Genomic DNA, 8612 nt, shown 5'->3' with positions numbered 1-8612 from the left:
CCGGCTCAGAATTGAGCCGGCGTAGTTGCAGGGGTGCGACGGGTGCAGTTGCACCCGTCGCGTAAGCAGACACTGAAATACTTTTCGGGGCCCTCTTACGGGGGCCCCTGCCGTGCCCATGCCATTGGCATGGGCACGGCAGGGGCCCCCAGGGGCCCCGCGGCACCCCCTACCGCCATCCTGTTCCTGGCGGGCGAACCGCCAGGAACAGGATGGCGGTAGGGGGTGTCAGAATCCCCCATAGCGGCGCAGCAAGCTGCGCCGCCATGGGGGATTCTACGGGTAGCGGTAAACCGGCGGGAGACCGCCGGTTTGCCTCTTCTGACCGCGGCCGAACCGCCGCGGTCAGAATGCCCTGCGGGGCACCGCCGGCCTGTCGGCGGTGCTCCCGCCGACCCTGGCCCCGGCGGTCTTAGACCGCCGGGGTCAGAATGACCCCCTAAGTGTGAAGGTAAACTTTCAACTGAGTCCTCCTGCGGCCTGTAGCCAAGCAGGGCTCCATCGCAGTCAGCCTTAAACTTTGACTTTGCCCCGGTTGAGGTGCAACCAGATGACCCGATTGGCGCTTTTTGTTTCTAGGCACTAAAAAAACAAAATAATTCCTTAAAAATTAATAACTCCGGTTCCCCTCATCCGATTTTATTTGTTTTTATGTCATTTTAAAGATAAAAATATAATCTATTTTTATAAATTGGTTTTGGAATTTTAAACTGTTTCCTGTGTTTTATTTAATTACTGTTTTGTGATATTTGAATGCTTCTCGCTCTGTCTCCTAAGTTAATCCTTGTCGCTCGTTGCCAAGCTACCAAGGGTTGAGCTGGGTTTAATTTACTGAGACCTAACTGGACCTAAGTGGAGGTTAGTGGCATGTTGCTAAGTGTTGGTACTTACCTGCCCTTACCAATAACCCATTTTCCAACATTCCTCCTGTCTTTAAATTAGAATTCTTTATTATGTTAGTCACATCACTTGCATGACACAATTACAATGCAGGTGGTTTTTTCCACTACGAATTCACCTATTTCTTAGTATCTAACTTCGAGGCCACCCATTGGATATTTTTTTTTTCACATTTTTTTCACATTGTTTCAGATGTTTTCACTTTTTGATGTGGGTGATGGGTTCTAGAAAAATTACAAAAAATTACATCTAATTTGCGAAATTATGGATATGATTTATTTCTAAATATATCTATATAATAATTGTATTTCCAGCCCTGATGAAGTCATTTGCGACAATTTCCGCACGACGAAACACGTGTTGGCTGTTGACGTTTGGCTATCTTTGTTTGCTTCATCTTTAAATAAACAACAAGAAGATTTGATCCAAGCTGCTGGCTGTTGCCTGTTTTATATTGGGACATTCTCATGACAAGAAGAAGATTGGATTTACTACTATTGAAACAAACATTAACACATTGATTTACATGAGTGCCTCGGGTATGTTGATCATTATTATTCTTGTTGTTGAGAAGTGTGGAGGTATTGGGAGGATCCTCCTTCCGGGAGCACCGTGCCATTAGAAAAAACTTTTGTTCAATTTTAGGTTGTATGATGAACTTGACGTGAGCGCCAATCGTATATGAATAATTCTCCCTTCACCAATTAATTCACATCCACCATGGCCTACTCTTCCTGATTACGAACAGACATACAACATGCTGGTTCTGGTAAGTGATGTTATTGACTCGTGAACCAAGGAGTAAGGTGCAAGTGAGAGTCCTTGCGGTGACCACCCCAACATTGCTTGTGAGCCATAGGATGCCCAGACAAAGTCCATAGGGTTTACATTGCATGGACATGCGGAGGTGAGGAGAGTTTTAGTAAGGAGGAGAAGCAAATTGCCAATCGGGAAGATAGGCCACATCAACAGTCCACAAATGGGTGAGATCAACAAGTGTGACAGCAAATTGAGGACAGTATAAATCAATTATCTTTATCTTGGCTGAAAGCCATAAAAGCATTCAAAAGAATAAATATAAGACATTGGTAAAATGATCTAAAATATCACACAGTTGGTATACTATCCAAGCCCTAAAACATTTACAAAATGACAAATACATATATACATTAAGGGCCTGATTCAGACCTTGGTGGACGGCGGAGGCCGTCCGCCAAGGTTCCGCCGCCGAATGACCGCACCGCGGTCAAAAGACCGCGGCGGCCATTCAGACATTTCCGCTGGGCCGGCGGGCGCTCTCCAAAAGAGCGCCCGCCGGCCCAGCAGAAATGCCCCTGCAACGAGGACGCCGGCTCAGAATTGAGCCGGCGTAGTTGCAGGGGTGCGACGGGTGCAGTTGCACCCGTCGCGTATTTCAGTGTCTGCTTTGCAGACACTGAAATACTTTGCGGGGCCCTCTTATGGGGGCCCCTGCAGTGCCCATGCCATTGGCATGGACACTGCAGGGGCCCCCAGGAGCCCCGCGGCACCTCCTACCGCCATCCTGTTCATGGCAGGTTTCCCGCCATGAACAGGATGGCGGTAGGGGGTGTCTGAATCCCAAGGAGGATTCATTGGGGCAGCGGTAAACCGTGTCTGAATCCCAAGGAGGATTCATTGGGGCAGCGGTAAACCGGCGGGAGACCGCCGGTTTACCCTTTCTGACCGCGGCTGAACCGCCGCGGTCAGAATGCCCTCGGGAGCACCGCCAGCCTGTTGGCGGTGCTCCCGTGGTCGATGACCCTGGCGGTCACCGGCCGCCAGGGTCAGAATGACCCCCTAAGTCTTAAAAACAGAAATTAGTTAAGATCGATCTGTGATAGCACATGGTTATTAACCTATCAGTTTATGGCATCTTAACAAATCAATGGTCTGACCAGGCATCTTACAGGGTTTGTAGCCAATCACATGTAAGCTCTCTGCATCTTGCTGCCCAAGCACATTTAAGATACCTCACTACTGCGAACACTACCTTATCACTTGTGTCGCTTATCAATATAAGGAGAGATTCCCTATGGTTCCTTATTCCAAGGAGTCTACATAGGGTAAGAATCCAATTTCTTCTATAAGTTAAGTATCTTGGGCAGAAGAAAACAAAGTGGGCCAAGGTCTCAAGTTGTGGTGGGCAAAAGTGACAGAAACCCGAAGTGCAATCGGCCTTATGCCACCCCGAGGTAAGAGATTTCAATGTCAAGGTCCCCAGTCTGAATTTGATATAAAGGCTTTTGATGTGGGCTTGTTGTATATTGTCCATATAGGTTTCAAATTTCGGTGAACATTTATAAATTTAAAAATTCAACTGTCCTACTACCTTGTCCCTCGCTAGACCATATCTGCTTCAGGACCATTTCCCAATAATATCGCTTTATGAGTGGTATCAATTCCTTTGTTAGGCCACGGGGAGCTCCCCACACCTCCTCCATTTTAATATAATGGCACATATCTCTAATATATTTTGGCCAAGAGATTGACTCCACGCCATGAAGGCCTAATAACTCTGCTACAGCTGTTTGGTAAGAAGCCAAATGTTCAGAGGACCAAAGTTGCACCCAATATATAAGAGGTCTCAGGGCAATTTCATTATGGATCTGGGTAAACGCTAGGTCAAATCTGAGAGGGATAAGAAGTGTGGTCATCGGTAGGTGTAACAGAAAGTGATAGCTGGTGAAATTTGCCCTCCCATGGAATTTTTAGTTTTTCTTCCCATCATCACTGACCGCTCTGCTCAATTTGTACTGACCATTGGTGGTCATCCGATAGTCTAATCCCCAGGTAGTCAAATTGGCTAACCTGATCTATGGTTCCCCCTAAAGGTCTTATGTGGGTTTAAAGCCATAAACGTGTTTTTGTCTGTGTTAATTTCAAGGCCCCCTTTCTCACAAAACGTATCAAAAGCATATAATTTATTTTGGAGACCCAATGGGCTTCTTGAGATCAGTAGAGTATCATCTGCAAACATGAGGATCCGAACAGATACTCCTGCCAGCTTGGAGGCGTCATGATTACACTGCATCAGCTGTTCCACTGCCTCATTGATAAAGAGGCTAAACAGGGTAGGGGCCAAAACACATCCCTGTCTGACCCCTCTCTCAATGGGGATAGCGGATGTCAAATCACCACCTTGGGTCCATCGGACCCATTCCTAAGTTCTCTCGTGAAGGTGCTTTATATAGCCTCAGCAGCTCACTATTGAGGTTGTGGAGTTCCAAAGTACTCTATAGCACATCACGTGGCACCAAGTCAAATGCAGTCGTTAGGTCGATGAAAACGGCATTCAAGTGGTCCCTTCTTAGCGTTAGATATTTCCAGAAGAGGAGTTTAAATCTAAAGACCTGATCTATTGTACTAACCCCTTTCCTGAATCCAACCTGAAGGTCTAAAAGAATCTGATGGTCGTTGATCCAAGAATGGAGTCTAGCTAGGACCTGCTTACAAAATACCTTCTGGCTAACATTGATTAAGCTTATTGGCCTATAGTTAGCTGGTAACTTTCTTGCACCTTTTTTGTAAATGGGGACTATTGTTACTCCTCGCCATGTAGGGGGCAGGTCACCTCCCCTCAAGATGGTATTGTTATGAGTATTTAGGTACAGCAACTACGTTCCAGGTCGTGATAGATACAAATCACCTGGAATGCCATGTGGACCTGGAGCCTTCCCTTTGCGCAGTGATTGAAGAGCCAATGAGGTTTCTTTTAGGGAGAAAGGGCCCAAACCAAAGCTTAATGAGCTAGTGTTTCTAGGGAGTGGATTGGGGGAAGCACAGGTCTCTGTAGATGTTAATGAAGATTTGTTGCTGCCGCTATTGGGACCTATCATGTAGAGGTTCTCGAAGTGTAGCACCCAGCCTTCTGCCTGGATTGCTGGATCGTTCTCGTCTCTCTGGGGGTCTTTCTTTTCTGTCACAATTTTCCAAAACAATTTTATGTCACCCTCTTGGAGAACATCAGCCAGGGAGTTCCTTTTTTTGTTTTCCCAGTCCTTTTTGGCATTTTTTAAGGTTTCTTTACATAAGTTCCTCGCCGCTCTTATCTCAAGGCGATTCCCTGTTTGCAGTGTTCCAAGTAGCTGCATTTTGACCTGTCGGCAAGAACTAGAAAACCACCTCAATGGTCTGTCCCTAGCTTTCCCTCGCTACCAGGAAAAGTGACCTTAATCGATTCATCAAGAAGCAGTGTAGGTGGGTGAAGTCCACTAGTTGTGAAATCTATATACTTCAGAGGGAGTCAAGTCATTTTGACTGCATCATAAATTGCAACCTGAATCTTCATGTCTTTGGTCACCGCTGCCCATCTAACGTTCTTGTTAACATTAGACACCGTTACATAGTTACCCGTCACCCACTGTGACAAGCTACTGCTACTAAATGTGGAGGGTATAAAGACTGCACCGAGGGTTAGTGGTCACTATCAGCCCTGGGAATAACTGCCATATCGCTAAAGAAGTGCAAGAGAGAATCATCAACAAAAATATAGTCAAGGAGACTCGCATAGGGTCCTTTTTTATACGTGGGCATAGCCGAGGTATCCGACTTGGTGTTCCCATTTACTTGTCTTAGCCCTGCATTTATTATTAAGTTCTCTAGTAGGGCTACTGCTCCCCCGGGTTGATTTGTCTTTTCCTGAACTGGGCCTGATCTATCCCAAGGATCTATGTACTGTCTTCCTGCTCGAATATGGTCAGCCTCGACACTCAGTTGCATGTTGCAATCTCCTGTTATAATTAGGCCTATTCCTCCAGGTAGCTGAAACAAAAAATCTGAAAGGAGGTACATCAGAGCAATCTGTGCGCTTTGTGACCCGGGTCTAATATAGATCTTTACAATTCCTACACGGGTGTACCCCCTTGAATTTCTGATTCCCAGCTCCACTGCCAATATATCGCTGGAGGGGTAAGGTAACTCTTTTGCCTTCGGGAATAAGTCATGTTTTAACCAGGTTATTAATCCCCGAGGCTCTCCCAGATGAAGAGGGGAGAGCAGCCTTCTGAAAAGTCAAGTAGTCTTGTCTGTGGGTCGCTAAGGGTGCCCATGTTTCCTGCAACAAAATAACTTGGTGCTGAGCTATAAAATTACACCATTCTGGGTTGTCTATTTTAGATATCAGACCTGCCACATTCTGCTCCTTGACCCTGGTGGGAATGATAGTTGCTTCCCTATCCCTCTGGGGCAAACAGTCACTAAGGGTATTCCAATATTTGATTCCTTCACTTCCACACAGCCAGAGATAGGGCTGGTTGATTCACAGCACTCCACAGTTATGTTGGTCGACAGACCCTTTCTCATTCCATGTGGGTGGTGGGCCTTTAGTCAATTGATGTTTGAGATTTCATCCCTTGGTTCCCGGTTTAGCTGTGTATGTTTTGGGAAGATGGAATACTTTGACTCGCCGTACAGCAGAGGTTTGCAGTTGGAAGGGGGGTTGACCGATTGAGGCTGATTTGAGACTGTGTGCAGGGACTTGATCTTCGTTCAAGTTCTAGTAATCCTTCTACTAGATTCTGATTGGTTAATTTTAGACCTATGTAGTCCATTCCAAGTCGTTCACCTGAATATCTCTGCCCGTGTCCTCTCGTATGACTGATCTGCATTTCTTTACTCCTCTAATCCAATGGATTACCTTATTTTTGAGTGAGTCCCCAGATTCTTAACATCCATGAGCTAGCTTTGGGATGTTCATCAGATATAATTCATGCTGTTTAGCACCATTATGAACCTGGGGAGATTTCCAAAGGATATCTCTGTTTCTTGATTCCAGCCACTCTGTTTTATAATACGTGTCTTGTCTAGCCCCTCCCATTATGTTAGTGCCACTTGGTCTTATAGTAGCTGCTTCTGGGGCTACACGTACCTTTCCATTGTTACTCAGTGGCGCCATGTTTACGCTCTCTTCCTTACACTCTTCAGAGAAGGAGATTTCGCTTAGCTGGATTTGCGGTTCATGAAGTTAAAGTTTAGGCTCAGGGGATGCTTTCCTTATGTTTCCAATTTTAACGGCTATACGGTCCAGTTTCTTGTGTAACATATTACTCAAGTTTATCATAAACTCCCTTATGGTCACAATCTCACCCCTCAATTTATTTAGCTGGGACTCAACAGGATCTTCCCCATTCTGCCTGTCTGATTGTGTATCTCCTCCGATGTAATTGGATTTATTGTCATTGTTGTTGCTATACGATAGGAGGGTGTAGGAAGTTGCCTGTGTATATATGCTATCCCAAAGTAAGAGATAGTGTGCACAAAGTCCAAGGGTTCCCCTTAGAAGTAAGATAGTGGCAAAATTAGATAATTCCAATGCTCTATTTTGTGGTAGTCTGGTCGAGCAGTAGGCTTATCAGAGGGTAGTGTTAAGCATTTGTTGTACACACCCAGGCAATAAATGAGGAACACACACTCAAAGACTTAACAACTGGACAATAGTTTTTACACAGAAAAATATATTTTCTTAATTTATTTTTAGAACCATAAGTTCAAGATTTGAAATAAATACATAAAATGCAAGGTACTGCACACAGGTAAGTTAGGAACTTTGAATTAGAGCAATAACATATTCAGTTCTTGTTAAAATGGCAATAAGCTATTTCAAAAGTGGACACTGCAAAAATCAACAGTTCCTGGGGAGTTAAGTATTGGTTAGTTTGTGAGGTAAGTAAGACACTTACAAGTCTCAGTTCCTGGGCATAGGCAGCCCACCATTGGGGGTTCCAGGCAAGCCGAAAGTTACCACACCAGCAGCTTAGGGCCGGTCAGGTGCAGAGGTCAAAGAGGTGCCCAAAACACGTAGGCGCCTATGGAGAACAGGGGTGCTCCAGTTCCAGTCTGCCAGCAGGTAAGTACCCACGTCCTCAGGAGCAGACCAGGGGGGTTTTGTAGAACACTGGGGGGGGACACAAGTAGGCACACAAACCACACCCTCAGCAGCCCAGGGGGGACCGGGTGCAGAGTGCAAAGCAGGCATCGGGTTTTGTATTGGATTCAATGAAGGGACCTGGGGGTCACTCTAGTGGTGCAGGCAGGGCAAGGGAGGGCCTCTCAGGCCAGCCACTGATTGACCTAGGCAGCGGGTTGCCTGGGGGTCACTCCTGCACTGAGGTTCGGTTCCTTCTGGTCCTGGGGGCTGCCGGTGCAGTGCTTGGTCCAGGCGTCGGGTTCCTTGTTACAGACAGTCGCGGTCAGGGGGAGCCTCTGGATTCTCTCTTCATGCGTCACTGTGAGGGTCCAGGGGAGTCGTCTCAGGCTACTCACGGGGTCGCAGTCACGTGGGAGTCCTCCCTGTGGTGTTGCTTCTCTGGATCACGAGTTGGTGGTGTCGGGTGCAGAGGGTGAAGTCTCACGCTGCCGGCGGGAAGAGTGAAGTCTTTTAAAAGTTGCAAGAAGTTGTAATATTGTTGCTGTTTGTTGAGCAGAGCCACTGCTCACGGGAGTTTCTTGGTTCTTAGGTTCAGGGCAGTCCTCTGAGGCTTCAGAGGTCACCTGTCCCTGTTGGATGCATTGCTGTTGCAGGTTTTCGAGTCAGGAGACAGGCCAGTAGGGCTGGGGCCAAAGCAGTTGTCGTCTTCCTTCGTCTCTGCAGGGCTTTCAGGTCAGCAGTCCTTCTTCTTGTTTCAGGTTGCAGGAATCTGAGTTCCTGAATTTAGGGGTGTGTTTAGGGTCTGGGGGGCAGTAGCCAATGGCTT

This window comes from Pleurodeles waltl, chromosome 2_2, assembly GCF_031143425.1.
Source record: "Pleurodeles waltl isolate 20211129_DDA chromosome 2_2, aPleWal1.hap1.20221129, whole genome shotgun sequence".
Lineage (NCBI taxonomy): Eukaryota > Metazoa > Chordata > Amphibia > Caudata > Salamandridae > Pleurodeles > Pleurodeles waltl.
Note: the sequence above shows the minus strand (reverse complement) of the source record.